Genomic DNA, 19496 nt, shown 5'->3' on the forward strand with positions numbered 1-19496 from the left:
CCGTGGAATCTGGACCTAGTTCCAGATCTTTTGATCCATCAGTCGGGTCAGTTTCATCGCTCCCTCCCTCTCTGAACCTCACTGCTTGGTTCCTCCAGTTCCAACCTTAGCCAGGCTTCCTCAATTATCTCACTCTGTTCGAGATATTTTGATAGCTTCCCATAAATCTTCCACTCGGAAGATTTATTTGAGTAAGTGGAAACGCTTCACATATTGGGCTCAAGAAAAGGACATAGATCCTTTCACTGCTTCCATCCAATTAGTCCTTGATTTTCTAGCTGAACTCTTTCATGCAGGTTCATCTCCCTCTACTCTTAAAGTTCAATTGGCAGCTATTTCTAACTTTCATGTGGGTATTTCTGAATCTACCTTAATGTCCCACAAGCTTTGCAAAGCCTTTTTGAAAGGCGTTTTTCTTCTCAGACCTCCTATAAGAAATCCTCCTTCTCCTTGGGACCTAAATTTAGTACTTGCTTCTTTGATTCTTCCCCCTTTCGAACCTGCAGTCTCCTGTTCTTTAAAATTGCTATCATGGAAGACTCTTTTTCTGGTAGCTATTACTTCAGCTAGAAGAGTTTCAGAGCTTCAAGCACTCAGCTGTCGACCTCCTTATCTATTGTTTCATAAGGACAGAGTATCCTTACGAACTAACCCGTCCTTTTTGCCTAAGGTGGTCTCGACGTCAAATCTAAACCAAAGCATTGACCTCCCTGTCTTTTTTCCAGAATATTCCAATAGGTCTGAACAAAAATTACACTGCCTGGATGTTCATCGTCAATTGAGGTACTACTGGGATAGAACAAAACAATTCAGAAAATCTGATCAGCTGTTTGTCTCCTATGCGGAAAGCAGAAAGGGACTTTCAGTTTCAAAGGTATCATTATCCAGATGGCTAACATCTTTGATTTCCCTTGTATATGAAATTAGACACCAAAACTGCCTAATAAACCTAAAGCCCATTCCACCAGAGCTTTGGCTACTTCTTTAGCCTTCCAAGACAGACTGCCTATTGACACCATTTGTGCAGCGGCTACTTGGGCTACTCCTCACACTTTTATTTCTCATTATAAGTTGGATTTAGCTTCTAGGCATAGAGCTAATTTTGGTTCCACTGTTCTCAGGAGTCTGTTCCGTTAGGCCACCCGGGACAAGGTGCTAGGGACGCGGTCCCATCCAGCAAGAATGAAGGCGAGATAGACAACTTAACATATAGAAGTTATGTTCTTACCATAACGCTCCATGTTAGTTGTCTTCTTCGCTTCTTCTTAAGGCCCCACCCTCCTTCCCCCGGGCCTGGACAGACCTAGAGGAGTTGTGATTGTGACCTCTCTTTCTACCACCTCTTTCTTAGGCATATGCTATTGTGCATATTTCCCGGTTCAGGATGTAGGTCACCCTTCTTTCTTCCTGTTGTTAGAGGTGGACTCTGTTTAGAGTTATTCTTTTACTTTTATAAGCTGGGGTTAGCTTACAAACGAGATCTGAGGTAACTCTCGCCTAGCATTGTGGGATATAAGGGGAGCCTCAAGCCGGTGGAACCAACTCTCGAGCTTTTAGAGTGGCCGAGTCGGAGCCGAGGTCGGCTCCGAACCCATCCAGCAAGAAGAAGGCGAGAAGAAGACAACTAACATGGGACGTTATGGTAAGAACATAACTTCTATTTTGATGCAATTCTGGCTTTAATAAAACTCATGGATAAGAAAATAAATTCTGTTTTATGGCCACAGGTATGCATTATATAACTGTTGGTCTGAGGAGGTGTGTGTGTGTGTGTGTGTGGGGGGGGGGGGGGGGGCAAGAGCCCCTGGATAAACATATTCACATAAATGGAATGCATTCAGTCTCCAAAGAGAAGGAATTACAGCCCAGCCAAAAACTCAAACCAAAGAACCAAGTGCTGTAACGCAGCAATACTAACCTCTACATCGCTGTGCCAGTGATCAGTTGCTATCACACACACACAACCTGCCCAGACTGCCACATACTGTCACTTATTGTGTACAGTGTTAATGTTTGTGATGAACAGTGAAAAATAATGGTTAAATTACAGTCACATTGTATGACTGTGATGGTACACCCCAGAACTTTGGTTGAAATTAAATGAATGAATACATTAATAAATAACTGCCCCACAGAAATGTATCTTCTCATCTCACTGCTGTCAGAATACAGTGTGCAACCAATGCAACCCAACATACCTTTCAATCTCTTAGCTCAAATTCTAGTCTTTAGTAAAAAGCTAAAAAATAATGAGTAGTAATTAGCAGTGTCAGTTACAAAACAAGCAGCATGCTCTCCTTTGGTGATAGAAAATAACAAGGGTCTACTACGTTCTATTCCCACACTAAGTACTTGGATTCATAGGTTCATAGATTATAAAATGATAAGGGCTTACATTCTGATGTTCATTGTGTTTCACTGTTGCAGTCATCACTGTAGGGTTCTTCCTGCCGGCAGGCAGCCCTCGGTCGGCCAGAATCCCAAAGTCTGGGTCCGGCGTCGGCTGTGAACTCATCCTCCCCGACGTCAGAGCGACAGGAGTATAAAGCTCCCAGCCGACACCATGTTCTCCAGCCTTTCTTGCCATGCGGTGAAAGCAGTTCGCAAGTGCCGGTCGGCTGTCTCCTGTTATTTTTGGTGCTTCAATCCGAAGACCTTCTTCTTTTCAAAGCTAAGTACCCCATTGGGGAAACTTTTTTCTTGCTCCAGTCCAATGTCAGAAAAAGTTAATAATTGTATTTCATGTGGGAAGCAAATACCTCATAAGGATTTTCATTCTTACTGTATTCCTTGCCTAGGGCCTGACCACGACGTAGCTAGTTGTCGGTTTTGTGCTAGATTTAATTAACGTACTATTAAACGGAGATACGATTTTGCATTTCATTACTTCAGACGGCGATTTAATTATAACATGTCGTCGGACACACTTCCGACTACCGGAGTTCATAAAAGGCGCAAGGATAAGGATAGGCCTCCGAGGTCCAAATCAGACAACAGTTCACAATTAGAGCCAGCTATCGGTTCGACCGTTGTCAGTGAGGTGCTTTCGCAGCCCCTGTCATCAGCCATTTCAGAACCGCTTACCGATACGGACTCCCATGAGGGGCCGACTAGGCCTTCGGATAATCAAGGTGCAGGACCTTCGGATAATGCACCTTCTGATGGGTCCGGAGCCGCTGTGCAGGTACCAGCTTCCGAGAGAGTTTTCAGGCCTACGCAGCTTCAAGTAAAGGCAAAGCCAAAGGCAAAGACACCTTCTAAATCAAGGACTCAAGCCCAGGCTCCTTCTGATCTGGGACCTAAATCTCAAAAACAAATGCTTAAAATGGCTGAGGACTAACTAACTATGATTAGGGGTGCCCATCCCCCTCCAGACAAAAGGCCAAGACAAGAGTTGGATTATGAATCCTCTGATCAAGTATCTATCTCTTCCTTCTCTTCCTCTGAACAGGATTATTCTTTTCCTCCTTATGAGGATTCTGATGCTGAAGAATCCATTCCCTCAGTTTCTCCTCCTGAAGACTACTCTTTTGGGGAAACTTTACATGATATGAGGGAACATTTCCACTGGGAAGGCAGGGAGTAGTCAGAATCTAAGAGAAGGCTTAGGGATTTCCTCCTTCTTCCCCAACATAGACCCCTTACTATTCCTCCTATTTTGGATATTGTGGATGATGTCTTCACTGAATCTAATTTAACCCCTGACTCTTTTCCTCCGGCCCCTGCTAAGCCTGATAGGTATTACAGGGTTCCTGACACTCACAAATTTCTGTTTAAAAATCCTACTGCTGATCCAGAGACCAAAATTCTTGGAGACCCATCCTGGATCTGTCAGTCTTAAATACTTTCCTGGAGATACCAAAGTTCAAGATGCTTACTCTGCAGCAGCTCCTGCCAATGTTGAGCAAAAATGCATGGATGGTGACATTGGACTTAAAGGAGGCTTACCTGCACATTCCTATCAGACAGGAGTGCAGAAGATATCTCAGATTCAAGGCAGGCTCGAAGCATTACCAATTCTCTGCGCTGCCCTTTGGCTTATCTACTGCGCCCAGGGTCTTTACCAAGTGCCTGGCACCAGTGGTAGCTTACTGCAGACTCAAGGGAATTCAAATTTACCCTTATCTGGATGACTGCCTTATTCAAGCAGACAGCAGGGACATATTACTCCAGCACCTGGAATTTGTTCAGAATCTGCTCAAGTGCCTGGGATTCACTGTGAATGTAAAAAAGTCAAATTTGATACCCACTCAACAGATAACTTTCCTGGGTGCTCTTATAAACACTACAATCCAGATGGCATTCCTGACGCCAGAAAAACAATCGCAGCTGGCTTCAACTTTCAAGAGCCTGGCATTGATGTCTCAGCTAACTGCAAGACAATTTCTGCAGGCTTTGGGTTACATGGCTTCCTGCATCCTACTCATACCACATGCAAGATTGCATATGAGGAAGATACAATGGTCCCTAAAAAACGTCTGGTCCCAGCATTGTCATAGTCTGGAAACAGTGATTCCTGTCTTACCTTGCCTACAAAAGGAATTTCGTTGGTGGGCCATGGCATGTCTTCAAAACAAAGGGAAAACCTTCAGTCTACCTCCAGCCAACCAAGTGCTAACCACGGATGCCTCAGATTATGCACGGGGAGCCCACTTTCAGGGGAAAGGCCTGCAAGGTTTTTGGACAGAGGATCAGAAGCATCTACATATCAATTTAAAAGAGATGTTAGCTGTACAGAATGCCCTCATGGCCTTCAGGGATCTTTTGAAGCCAGGGCAGCTACTGATAAGGACAGACAACACCACAGTGATGTGGTACATAAACAAGCAGGGGGATCACACTCCTACCCCCTTTGCAGACTAGCCATGACTCTATGGAACACAGCACTGGCTTGCAAGGTGGATCTACAAGCTCAGTTCCTACCAGGAAAAGAAAACACTCTGGCAGGCAATCTGAGCAGGAATCTGTCAGACCCACACGAGTGGATGCTAAACACACAGATATTCAAGATGATTACAGAAGCCTGGGGCTGCCCGGACATAGATCTATTTGCATCTCCCCACAACTACCAGCTACAGACTTTTTGCACAAGGACATATCACAAGCTAGCATGGAAAGCGGATGCTCTCTCTTTCAGTTGGAGGGACCTTTCGGGGTATGCCTTCCCTCCACTGCCTCTTCTACCAAGAGTGTTATTGAAAATAAAACAGGACAAACCAAAGATGATCTTATTGGCCCCGAATTGGCCTCTACAGTTTTGGTACTCAACACTGATAAATCTTTCCCAGGAACCTCCTTGGATTCTACCACAGATTCCAAACCTTTTGTCTCAACACCAGGGCCAGGTCCTGCACTCTCATATCAAAACTCTCAGCCTGGCAGCCTGGTGTATTCAGGATCTGTAATTAATCCACCCCTTACCAAACAAGTTATGGATGTTATCTTAGAAGCCAGACGGCCTAGCACTAGGAAATCACTAGGAAATCTTATGCAGGAAAATGGAAGAGATTTTGCACTTGGATGCAGGCTAAGGAATCGGATCCTCTCATTCCAAATATTCCATTGATTTTACAGTACCTAACAGATATGTTGCATAAGGGCTTATCCTTTTCTTCCATACAAATACATGCCTCAGCTATCTCTGCACATTATAACACACATCCACCTATTTTTTCACATCCACTTCTCAAACAATATCTCAGAGGGGCAAGGAATTTAAGGCCCCCAAGGACTCTGCCCATTCCTGCTTGGGACCTCAATTATGTACTGGAAAAGCTTACTCTGCCACCTTTTGAGCCTGCTAACACATCTGATATAAAGTACCTATCATGGAAAACTGTCATCCTGCTGGCTTTAACTTCAGCCAGGAGAGTCTCGGAGTTACAAGCGCTCATGGCTGTGGAACCTTACATTATTTTTCATCAAGACAGGGTTTCTTTGAGAACTAACCCTACTTTCATGCCTAAAGTAATATCTAAAGTGGCTTTAAACCAAACTATTCACCTGCCAACCTTTTTCCCTAATCCCCAAAATAAGGGGGAGAGGATCTTGCATTCTTTGGACGTACACAGGCAGCTTTGTTTTTACCTGGACAGAATCAAGGATATCAGGAAAACAGACCAACTGTTTGTTTCTTATGCAGCTAATTCACAAGGCAAAGCTATTTCAAAACAGACCATTTCTAAATGGATTGCTCATGGAATCAGATTTTGTTACTCTCATCATGGAAAGCAAATCCCTGGAAAAGTTAGGACTCACTCTACCAGAACTGCTGCTACTTCAGCTGCCTTTCTCAGGGGAGTCCCTACCAAAGATATTTTGGAAGCTGCAACTTGGAGTTCAGTGCACACTTTCTCTAAACACTATAATCTCCCTCTTTACTCTAAATCTAGGGCAGGCTTTGCCTCTGCAGTCCTGCAAGGCCTACTAGCCACCCCTTCTGCTCTATAACCACCACCCCTTTTTCTCAGCTTTGGGATTCAACCCTACAGTGATGACTGCAACAGTGAAACACTATGAACATAGTACAGTTGTGTACACTTACCATAAATGTAGATGTTCGAGTGTCTTCACTGTTGCAGTCTGGGTTACCCTCCCTCCTGTCCCCTCTTATACTCTTTTTGGTGTGGTTATCTGATTTACCCTTCTTCTGAGGTGTATTTGCTACAGGGTATGGGTTTTGTTGCATGTTACACCATTGTGACATTTTGTTTTACTTTTAGCCTTTTATTTTTTGGCACCTGACATCTGGGGCAAGAAAAACTGGAGAACATGGCGTTGGCTGGGAGCTTTATATCCCTGTCGCTCTGACGTCGGGGAGGATGAGTTCACAGCCGACGCCAGACCCAGACTTTGGGATTCTGGCTGACCGAGGGCTGCCTGCCGGCAGGAAGAACCCTACAGTGATGACTGCAACAGTGAAGACACTCGAACATCTACATTTATGGTAAGTGTACACAACTGTACTTTCCTTCCTACAACAGGTACTTGGATTCATAGGTTAGAAAATAACAAGGGTTTACATTCTATCCCCACAATAGGTACTTGGATTCTTATGTTCATAGATTAGTACTAGGCTAACTGCCATTATGGGTTATTCTAAGCCTAGCCAGTTACCCCATGTGAGAATCGAACCCTGCACCTTGTGTCTGTAAGGTAAACACCTTATCCATTATGCCATCTTTCTATATTCTCAGCACTGATACAGCAGTACAACATAAGGGGGTGCTGTACTCCTGGGTGTGCTGTCTTTCAGATGAGATGTCAAACCAAGCGGCCATCTGCCTGAGATTGTGGTAGCTCAAGTTAATGTAAAAAATCACATGGCACCTAATGAAAACAAATAAAGGGTTCCTTTATTGTGTTTCCAGTTTTCCAGTTTCCTTCATTATTTATATATTCATTGTATTTTCACTTTATATCACACTTTATACATTTTAAAAAGACAACTAACGTGTTCACTTTCCTAAACATATTCAGCAACCTTGTCACCCCCAGCCTTTCTACCATAACTATTTTTATATCACCTGTATCGTCATCATCTTGTCTTTTGTTATACATTAATTGCTCACATCTTTTTAAATACACAGTAACAAATAAAATTCTGTCCTATTTTTCGATTTCTTTTTCATTCCCAACATTTTATTTCCCAAACAGCACTATGTCCATATCAATTTTTCAAATACTTTACAGCCATAAACATCTTTAAATAATTTTAAAAATCTTACCGCAGGATTTAATAAACTCTGTGTAGGTACCATGTAGAGCCTACACTGAATGCATCTGTGAACGTGGCCACGGTTCCCCCTTGTCAGCGTGCCATGCATTTTAATGATGGTGTGCTGCCAAGGGATATTGAATCAGTGTAGGGAAATGTGTAGATCCTACCTGTGGTTGAGGATGCCTGGTCAAATGTTAAATACAGGGTGAGGTTCCCAGTAATGCACTGTTGAAATGCTGTGATTTATGTTAAATGTGTAATATTTAAGGTCTTTTATTTATTTATTTATAAACCGGATGTAATCAATTATCATAATTATTTATTTATTTATTTTTTATTTAATTATTTTTTGTAATTTTTTTTTTTTTTTTTTTTTTTTTTTAGAATTGCCATTTGCACAGTGCGGAGCGCTGTGGAGCTGAGCACCACTTATACATACATTCCCGACATGCGTCAGACATATAAAAACAGAAACCAGATATAATTCATTATTTAATTATAGGATTGTTTGTGGTGTTTACATGTGTTTGCATGGCATGGTGCAGTGCTCAGCAATGCTAACAGCTCAGTAGTATATGTGACGATATACTATTTTTCATAATATCCAAGTAGCTAATTGGGTAGAGTTATGCCTTTATGTGTAGTAGGTTCTAGGTTCAAGTGCAGAGCATGCCCATAATTTAGGGTACTATTTTTGTATAATTTAATAACAAAATTGTGAATTATGGCACTGCTGCGCTCTGCTCAACCATGCTAAGCACTGCATAAACATTATAATGGCTGCCAATGTTTGTGCAATGCTAAGCTTCACTAAAACCATGGTTGTGCGAGTTTTCATGCTGCTTAGTTCTGCTTAGCTGATTTACCGGCTGCTAAGCAACGTGGCACTTTTTTGAATGTTGCTCAATGTTGTGTAAGGGCAGGAAAATAGCTTATATTAAGCGTAATAGGCAGGAATTCTACACCATTCCTTGGAGTCTCATCAACTGTTGATATGGCGGGTCATGCTGGCGAAGGTGCATACTTTCGGGTGCAGAAGGGAGGTATTCAGGAGTCCAGGGTCATGGTTGGGCTCCTTGTAAAAAAACATGAACCCAGGCTGATGCAGGGCAGTTGGGCCTGGGACTAGTCAGCCAGGAAACTCACCAGTGTTACTGGTATTCCTCACACAGGTGAACAGTGTCTCACTACCATGACGACCTGAAAAGGAGAAAGAGGGGAACTTTGGACACCTGGGTTGAAGAAGCAAGAGCTGGGAATGCCCCACAAGTATGTAAGCATGTTTTCCACTGTTTTACCAAAATGCAAGCTGAATGTCTGCAAAACTGGTATGCATGATGGTGTGCTTCTCTCCCAATCGCTGCAGCTGAAAGGGCTCGCAATGTTGAGTCCCACGCAGGGCACCAGGCCAGGTTGTACCATGAGTGTGGTGATTACTGATGTATTATGCTAACTGTAGTGCAATAGGTAAGAAAGAGTAAAGCACTTACTGCAATATAAGTATTCACAAGAAAATCTGCAGTGCAATAAATGGGCTTGTACAACTGTAGTGCAATAAATGGGCAATTAGAGCTGTAGTGCAATAAATGAACAATAACAACTGTAGTGCAATTAAAACAATAAACAATACCAATAACAGTAAGCAAAATGGTGTACAGCAGGATTGTGTTGTCATAACCATTGCAGTAGAGCTGTATGCATTGACTCTGTATGGTAAGGATGCTGCAGTCAAGTATAACACTGTAATAGCTTCATAGTACTGTCCAAGGCTGTCTGCAGGCCAATATTGGTCACATAATGCTCTCTGTTCTTCAGACTGCAGGTGATAAAGGTATATGGGCAAGGTAGCCCACTCCATGGGCAGATATTGTGTGTGGACTTCACAGATATTTCAAACCAATAACAATAAAAAGTGTTCACCAGCATTGTTGATTCTAAAATAAAGCTGTCTTAAAATATGCAGTATGGTTGTATTCCATGCATGTGTGTTCTACTATCACTGCAGTCTATTATAACATTATAATAGTACTAGAATGTCAGATGAATGTCCTGTAACTTGTATTGCCCAACTTGTAGTATAGTTCCAGGTTATCTCCAGGCCAGTATCAATCACTCATTAGTCAGCAGTGACTCAGTAGCTCAGTCTGTTAAATGCCTTGTGCACAAGGCATGTTACCACACACAGTCCCGCGTTCAAATTCAGTGGTATGTAGCACTGAACTTTCAGTATCAGTCATGTAATGCTTTTTTCTATCTCCCCAGGAGCAAAAGGTATATGGGTGAGTTTGCTCATATTATGAGCAGATATTGTGGTTAGATTTCACAGAATGTTAAACTCAATACCAATAATGTGTTCATCAGCATTGCTGATTCATAAGTAAATCTGTCTACATTCAGTATGGGTGTATTCCTTGCATGTCTGTACTAAGTTGCTGCAGTCAATTATTATATTAGTTGTAGATGTCCCCTGCAGTCACAGCTATTGGCTTCTATTCCCATGCCTGCCAACTATGTCATGATGGCTGTCTGGTTTATGTACTGTACACATACATGCCTCTCAAATGTCACAATTTATTGTACTGTAATTAATATTAAGTAATCCATCTGTCATAGGATTACCATAGAAATGATTACCTGGAATACAAAGTATTACCAACTCCACCTAGAGAACACCTTGGTAGTTATATAAGTCCATATCATGTGCAAGTGTTCTGTGTAGCTGTATACCTGTATTTGTTATTGCTTGGCCCATACTGTCCCATGCAAACAGCTTGAGAGGTATGTACGTGCTACATCAGCTATAGGAGACTTGTAGTCACTGTATAGAAAATGACAATAGATGCCTGGAGAGTAAATATTAGCAGTGTTGTCAGGGATATAAACTATAATGTCATTAATGGACTGTTTTCTCTCTCCCCCACTCCTTATCTTCATTTATTTATTATTATGGTTTATTATTAACATATTTGTTACTATAACTATATTTTGGGAAATGTGGTTTATTAACGTTGTGTTATTATGGTTTCATATTAACATATCTTGTTAAATGTTTTGTTGGCCTTATGCTTTAACTCTTACTGGCATGCAGTTAACATACTGACTGTTCTGTTATTTCATGTTGTGTCATGCATAATATACATTGAAAAAATATATTGAGCTTTACTTGCTTACTGTTTACTGCTTCTTGCTGTGGGATGGATTTGCAGTGTTCTTAAGACACTCAGTCTTGCTGGCTGGAATCAAAGTCTGGTTATAATTGCATTCACAGTCTGTTGCATACAGAAACTTGCAGAATATACACTGATACAGCATCTGACTTTAAGAGCAGTAACCAATAACTTTTATAATAAACCAAACTGGACAAACGTTACAGCTTAAAAGTACTGTTCCAACTTTACTTCTCATATAGTACAGATGATGTGAGAGATATAACATTTACCTCAGAACACCAAATGTGTTCCTACCATACCCCTCTCTAACATAGTTGGATTTATACAGCTCTTTATATACTCTTTTTAGTCATGCATAAACATATTTTGGAGAATTGCTTATCCTGTAGAAACAATACTAAACTTCCTTGTTTAACAATGTCTTGTAAGAGACCAGCTTTTCTGACAGTGTGAATATCCTGTAACAGTGTCCTGATGTCCATGTAGAAAAACATATTTTTGAGGAAACACATTGTCCTGTATTCTATTTGAATCTGTGTATAGAAACATATGTTCTTATGTCAATGCTGATAAGCATATCCTGTTTTTTATGAAGAAAAACATATTTTTGAGAAAACACATTGTCAGAGATCAGCTTTTCTGACAGTGTGAACATCCTGTATTTTATTTGGATCTTTGTATAAAAAAACATCTGTTCTTATGTCATATCCTGTTTTTCCATGCAGAATAACATGTCATTGTTCTTTAAAAGCAGATTTTGCATTTTTGTTCTTGCATACATCCTGTTTTGAGTCTGTAAGGGAAAAATGTCCATTCTTTAAAAGCAGATTTTGTATTTTTGCTCTTGCATACATCCTGTTTTGAGTCTGTAAGGGAAGAATGTCCATTCAGCAGATTCCTTTTCCAAGCCATGGTCATTTAGTATGACTGCTGATCACATATTACTTAAACTTTGTTTCTGCATTTAAGCAAGCCTTTTCTTTCAACATATTTACAACATAATTAATTTCAGATTTATATTCATAAAATCTAACATACATTGCTATGTAACTGGGTAATTATAATGATGTTCTATGCTGTAAATACTAACAATGGTTTATTCATAACTAACCTCAACTGATTGCTATACCTCATTTACCACAGCACGTCAAGGTAGGCCAATCCCGGCTGATCCCTCTACCTAGCTCCAACCGGTCATGGCACCAGGTCCCAGAACATCTGGGAGCCAGACTGGTGGTGCCCCTCTGCTGCCCTTGCACTACCTGCAGTGTCAGGTAGTTCCACTTCCATGGGCTGGGGCCAGGCTCCCCTCTGGGCTTGGTGGCAGAGGGGGTTTGTCACCCGGACTGAGCTGCCAGTCTTGGTGTGCAGGATAGTCCACTATGGCTATGACCACTGCCTGTGCCAGATTGAGGACATGCTGGCCAACCAGGTGGGCCAGCCTTCCCCAGTGCCCAGCCTCCAGCACTGCCACCCTCAGGGCAGTGATGGAGCAGTACTGACAGTCCCAGGGGTCGGGATGTGAGTCATGCTGCTGCCATCTAGAGGCATGTGGGATTTGGATTCCACAACACCCCCCTCATGTGTCACACACCACCCCTGTCTGCTGTCTTGTCTGTTTGCAAATGCATCCTCACCTACCTAACTTACCTCACTCACATGTACCTATGTCCCTTCCCCAACATTCCACTGTCACCTTAAAAAAATATTATCCCATACGTAGCTCTCCATTTTGCATACATGTCCACTGAATACATGTAATTTGGTCCAGTTGGCTTGACAATGCAGTTACCCCTCACTCTCTGGGGTGGAGAATTCAAAGTCATGTACACATTTTGTAAAAGTGCTCAGTTGCTGCTGTACAAAAAATGGATAGCTATGGTTCTTTCCTACACCCTTCCTGCACATCCCTACCTGCCTTTCACTATGTTTTTCCCCCTGCTTGCCCCCATTTCACCACTTTCCTATCTCCCCTTTTTTCTTTCCTTTACATTTTTTTAGCGTGGTGCTTCATGACATGCCTCATCACACAGCTTCGATTAGCTCAGCTAAATAGAGCTACAATGTCTATATGTGTTTATAACATTGTAAAACACATGTACAAAATATACATCTCTGCCATGTTTTGAACCCAAGCCCATCACTCCTACTCCTTCTTTCGGCTTTTCCTGGTTAGGGGTCACCACAGTGGATCACCTGTCCGCTCATGATTGGCAGTGGAGTTTTACAGTGTCAAGTTGCCAGCCCAGCGCCCAACCTTTCCACAGAAGGCACACACACACACGCACTCATGCCTAGGACCAATTTAGAGTGTCCAATCCACCTACAGCATGTCTTTGGGATGTGGGAAGAAACCAAAGCACCCTGAGGAAACCTATGCGACTACAGGGAGGACATGCAGACTCCGCACAGAAGGCACACCAGCCAAGGATCGAACCAGAGAACCTCTTGCTGTGAAGCAGCAACGATAAACACTGCACCATCACAGCTGCCAAGCCCATCACTCCTACAGTGCACTGAATTAACCCACCACACCACTCCTTATTAAAACAAGTGGTTTAACAAAACACAGTAATTAGGCATGTTTCAGCGGAGCTGCGTGCCATGCACAAACTGGAATAAAAAGTAATGAAAAAATGGAAGTCTACCTTGGACTCTGGTGCAATAATACACCACTAGACCGTCAACAACATGATTATGGATGTAAGTGAGGCCTGTGATAGCAGGCAAATGTGCTGTTTTATCAGCAACATGTAGGAAGACACTTGCTAAGGCATCAATGGTAAAGTACATGTACAACTGGGACCCTGGTGCAGAAAGACATCCATCTAAAGCCATTCACATACGGATGGATGTAGAAAATGTTTGTCACAGCCTGTATGTGTGCACATATATCTTGCAAATACACCTGTTATAGCAGTGACTAAGTAGCTCAGTCTGTTAAATGCCTTGCATACATTTTGCTATACACATTCTTGGGTTCAAATCTAGTGTTGTGTTGCATTTCAATTATATTATTGTGAAGACAGCAATTAATGAATGGCTCATGCACTCTTTATCTAAACAAAGCATTGCAAATTAAATAATTGCTTTTCAGTGCTGGAAGCCACAGGCCTGCAGGCAGGGACATGCTTCACATATCCGTATAGCATAACTATATGTCACCTAGCACTCTGTTATTGACACAGTTGCCTAACATATGTACCTTAAACACATGCCTTAACTGGAGTGTAAAGGGTATCCTCACCCTGGCTGTACCTCTGCAACAAGGCTGACACAGCTGACACAGATACACCTACAGCTTGTTGTCCTCCAAAGTGTTCACACTTTCTGCTTATGTCTATTACCAGCTGCAGCCTGTGGTAGACACTGCTCTATGTAAAGGTTTCTGCTACTGACCTACCATCTGCAATGATGTGGTCTCCTCACCCCAGTAATGTCCATCTCAACACATAGGAAGGGGCCCTGCTCTACATGAAAGCCTTATGTATTGCACAGTGGTTGCATGTCATTGGCTAATGAAGCTGCAGCTCAACTGTATTGGCTGCATTTAAATTACCTGCTAATGAGAAGCATGTTGAAAATGCAAATATCTGGCTATGGGGAAACATTCTGTATGAGACTTTACTTAAACAGAGCATGTGTTTGCGAAACATAACTAGAAGCACATTTCAACAGAGGAGTTCTGCACTCCACCAGGTATGTAACTGTTTTTTGTATATAACAGGATGCAGATGGGAGGATAAAGGTATGGGAAACAGGACTTATAGTAGTAAGCCTGTATTAGATCTGTGGTAATGGCATGTCATTCATATCCTGCTGAGTTACACCTACAGGGGACGTACAGTACATCAAGGTTGCATTGTCTTTTGTCATTGTGGCACACTGGTGTTGTTGGACTGTCCCTTTATAGTGCTTGTAATAGCATACTGCTATTTGTCTGGCATTGTTCTTATAACGTATTATTAGGTGGTTGGCCTTAGGGGACACAACTGGAGTGTTGGGTGTATGATTATACAGCAGAATCTCTCATGGCACACAGGGAATACCTCAGTTGTATCCACGCATGTAGTATGTTGTCACACTGTGGGATATGATGTGTGAGCAAGCAGTGGATAGTGCCAGCTATTTTGTCCTTGCTGTATCTGTACAAGGTAGACATCTACTTATCTGGTCCTGTAATTTGTTCCCCTTTTGTTATCTTTCAGGAATAATGTACCGTAGATGCCATGTCCCCTTCTCAGTTGTGGAGAATGACATAATACTTGAAGGACTATAACAGTGTCATCACATCCTGCTATCCAGGGGAAGGCATAACAGAGAACAGTGGGATGCATTGTGGGCAGACTTTGTCCAGGATGTGAATGCCACTGGCCACCAGGACAGGACATATAAGCAGGTACAAGACCGCCCAACAGACAAGGTGAATGCTGCACGATGAAGGGCAGCTGATGTAGCCAGGGATCATGCTGTCACTGGTGGAGGGCCTGCAGCAGAACAACCATGTTCAGCCACTGAGGAATTCCTGGAGAACCTAGGGACACACGACAGCTCCCAGGCATCCATTACACCGTACATGGCGAAGGTGGGTGCCACAGACTCCACAGCAGAGGAGCGTGCAGGTAAGCTTACTGTGATCATCACTATACTACTGTAGCAGTCTTTGTGTCAGGCTGTACATACTTTTATATGGGTGTCAGCTCTATGTGCTTTGGGGATGGGGTGGGGTTTAAGCTTAGTTATACAGTCGTACTCAGAATGTCATCAATACATCAGATAACACAGTAGCTACTATATAAGTGCAATATATGTAGATATTACATTGTTGTGCTGCAACATGCAGTGGTACTGACCATACCTCAACCTCAATTTTTTACAGATCCATCAGGTGTTGTGCAAGGCCATGGTCCTGCTCCTGATAAGCTTTATACTGTTTTGCTACAGAACATATACATGTTATTAAAGTTAAGGGCCAGAATAATGCCCTGTGTACACCTAATTGTGTGTGTAACCAGAGTAGAAGGTCTGTATGTTCCATTCTTGAACATTTACCTAAGGTTCGTAGAGTGGGTAATCACAACAGTGTAATTGAACGAACAGAAACACTTTTGCAATTATAGTTGAGTAAATAAGCCACCTGGTTTACATGAGGCAATTAATCCGACATGCCGTTTTAAAAATCAAATGGTTGATGGTATATATCCTAGGCACTGAAACTTGTATTTGTATATATTTGTTAAGATAGGTATACTGGGTTTTATGTGTTGTTTTATTAAGTATAGTTTCATATTGAATAACTAAAAGGTAAATAGTACTAGTCAAGTTTCACTTGATTTACCTGACATGCTTGTTATACAGGCCTTGAGCTGAATGTGTATTTTGTTGTGAGAAAGTCTGTTGTGCATGAATGCAGAGATGAGAAGATGGGAGACTGGTAATGCAGTTGTGGATCCTCTTTATTATGAGTCATGGTGGTTTTTCTCATACATAATAGTGCAGGTAGTAATGTACTGCTTTTGTCTTGGTTTTCACAGGTGACTGGGGAGGGGGGTTGGAGTCTCTCCCACACGCAATATCATGTCAGTGTTTCTTCATACTCTGATGATGATGGTAGCTACAGTGAGGCACAGTTGGGGCTGTTGGCTAAATCTGTCCCAGAGGTTGACATCCCTCTTCTGCCCCCATTGTCACTGCACACAGTCAGTATGCTCACACATACCAGTCCCCAGAGGCCACAGATATTGGACAGTCAGAGGGTGGAGACATTTAACAGGAAAGTGTGGCAACTATGGCTCCAATGAGTGTAAGCACTGGCCATTGCCAGAGAGCTGATGAGGTCCTACACAGGCAGATTGACAGGGATGCTTGCAGGAGGCCTTCTGTCCATTCACCACTTGTTGCAGGTGTCACATCATGGGTCACTCGGTGCATGTTTTGAGCCATCATGGAGGCACAGGGACATTCGGAATGGAACACCAGACATATGCTTAGGGTTATGGCTGCAACACAGTCTGACATCTGTGACTGCCTCCACTGCACTGGGGACACCCTGGATCTGTTCACTGATGCAGTAAACAGATGGTGGGCTGAGACAGTGTCTGTCTTGGACAGCACATTGTCTGTGCTGGAACATCTGGTTGGAGTTGGGCATCAGACCCATGGACATAGGTCAGCAACAGTATCTGCTAAGAATCCACGTGGCCATGCATGGTCACACTCCCTTAGTGGCAGTACATCCAGTGCTACAGAGGGGATTGTGCTGTCCATACCACAAAGTGGCAGGCCATGGGCTCATGGTCCTGGGTGGTCCCTTAGAGGACACAGTCCCAGCAGACAGCAGTCGCTGTCATGTACTAGCACCGTGTCTGACCTTGGGCACGGTGGTGCCAGTGCAACTCCTGCCAGAGCCAGTTCCTGTGTTTGGGGCCTGAGACAGTGAACTGTCACCGCTACCATGTACACTCCAAAGCTGTCCAACATACACACATGTAGGGCTGGCACTGAGTTCAACTGTGTACACGCTCACACACCACTGTCACGTGCAGGTTACCTAGAGTCACACATGCACCTCTCCATGGTCCATCTAACCCACTCCCCTTTCTGACTCACGCACATGCTATCAACAGTTTGGGCCAGCCTAGGACTCTGGCACCCCCACATAACACCCTGTGCAAGTGATGATATTTGTGCCACATCCCTGTCATCCTTCCCATCGATGCAGGGACATGAAGGTATGTGTTTGATGCACAGAATAATTATATTACTTGACATGTACTTGTGTAATGCAGTATTGTTTTGCATGCCACTTCTAGCAGTCACCAACAGATACTGTATGCTGGCATGTGTCATGAGTAGGCAACATACTTTTGTGTACCTTATGTTGTATAATGTTGTACTGGCAGAATTGTTACACAATGACAGGTGTGTCACGGACCTATGTATGTTTCTGTTCCAAGAGTGTGAGGGGATAACCTATGGAGACATGGCAGCAATAAAGCAGCACAGGATGACATGGCAGCACAGCAGAAATATAACTTCAGCAAGGTACAGCAATATATGTGCATGGCTCCATAGGGACACACAGCATCTGCCTGAGTTCCTCTCCTGGACTGGGGATCCTGCACTGAGGGGTATAAAGATGTCTCTGATTGTGAGGGCTGTATGGCCATTATGCTAGTCAAGTTTTACTGTCTTGTCGCTCTGTAACATGATGTAAAATGCTATAACAGCCTCACACATAAACATGGCCACATTCAGGCTAAAACACTTCCACCCACTTCATACAGGACACGCCAAGGCACACACATAGTGCAAGTTGGCTGTATGTAGATCAGAACACTTACCTATGTACTTGTACCCACTAGAGATCACAGTACTTGATGCACAGAACACACCTCATGTCTGCTCGTACTATCAGTTTAGAACATATAATGCTTGTTGATAGCAGGTCTTGTTGTGGTCAGTCATTTGGGGGGGGGGGGGCACATCACCTGCTACAAATAGACATAGGTAGAGATCTGAAGTAGTTTACTTCATTTGGTCTTCAGCCTGTGGGTACCAGATTCGTATCGGATCTTAGCCAGCAAGTTCATTAGCATTTGCTCCAAGCTCCAAGCTCCTCCTCTTACCCATAATACACCTCCACTACCTTCCAACCCCCAGATTTCATTTGCCGTGGCTTGACTGAAGCATCGTGATCCTGAGCTCTGAGTTAGTGAGTTGGGTTTTTGATAAAGTAAGCAGTTTTTGTCATAGTTGTTTGAGTGTAGCCGTTAGTGTAGGTTCCCTTTCCTCCTCCCCTTGCTGGTGCATTGTGTTAGGGCTTTTTCAGTAGTTTTGCAGTAGTTTGTTTTCAGTGTTAGCTAGTTAGTGTGTTGCTTCCCCTCCCCCCTCTGTGTGCCTTTGAGTGTGTGGTGAGTGGGTCCGAGTAGGAAATAGTTTGTGTTCTCCTTTTTCCTTCTGTTGCTGTGTGTGCTACTTATTCTTTAGGGTCATGGCTGACCACAAGCCTGTCTTCAAGAGGTGCACTGAGTGTGGCTAAAATTGTCACCAGCTGATGGCCACATTCTTTGTGTTTTGTGCTTGGGTGTAGCAGATTTAAATACTGACTGTACCATTTGCAACGTGTTTTAACCAGTGTGCTATTAAGAATAGAAGGGCTAAGTTGGCCCTGAAAGGCCTTCTACCCACTACTGAGGTGGATGCCTCTTCCACTGCTTCGGTCTTAGAGGCTGCTGTGGCTGCCTCTCCTTCTTCTCTTGCCCTTGCTTCTCCTCCCTCCCAGGCTGGGACTCAGCCTCCTGTTTCTAAGCCTGTGGAAATGGAGCACAGAAGGGGTAGAGAAAAGGAGAGAGATAGACCAGAAAAGTGTAAGAGGTCCCCAGACCTTTCTACTCCTGCCAAAAGTCAGGCTAGGATCCAAGTTTCCCCTCGGCTCTGATCTCCAAGATTTTCCCCAGAGCCGGAGGAGCCATGACCACCATATAGGGTCTCGGTTCCTTGACTCACCAGATCAGACTCCGTGGCCTCGTCAAGATCCACCCGATCCGTATCTGAAGTTGACATGGATAAAATGATGAGGAGGTTCATTTGTACTCAGATCCAGA

This window comes from Protopterus annectens, chromosome 5.part0 (genome assembly GCF_019279795.1).
Source record: "Protopterus annectens isolate FY-2018-M chromosome 5.part0, PAN1.0, whole genome shotgun sequence".
NCBI classification, from domain to species: Eukaryota; Metazoa; Chordata; order Ceratodontiformes; family Protopteridae; genus Protopterus; species Protopterus annectens.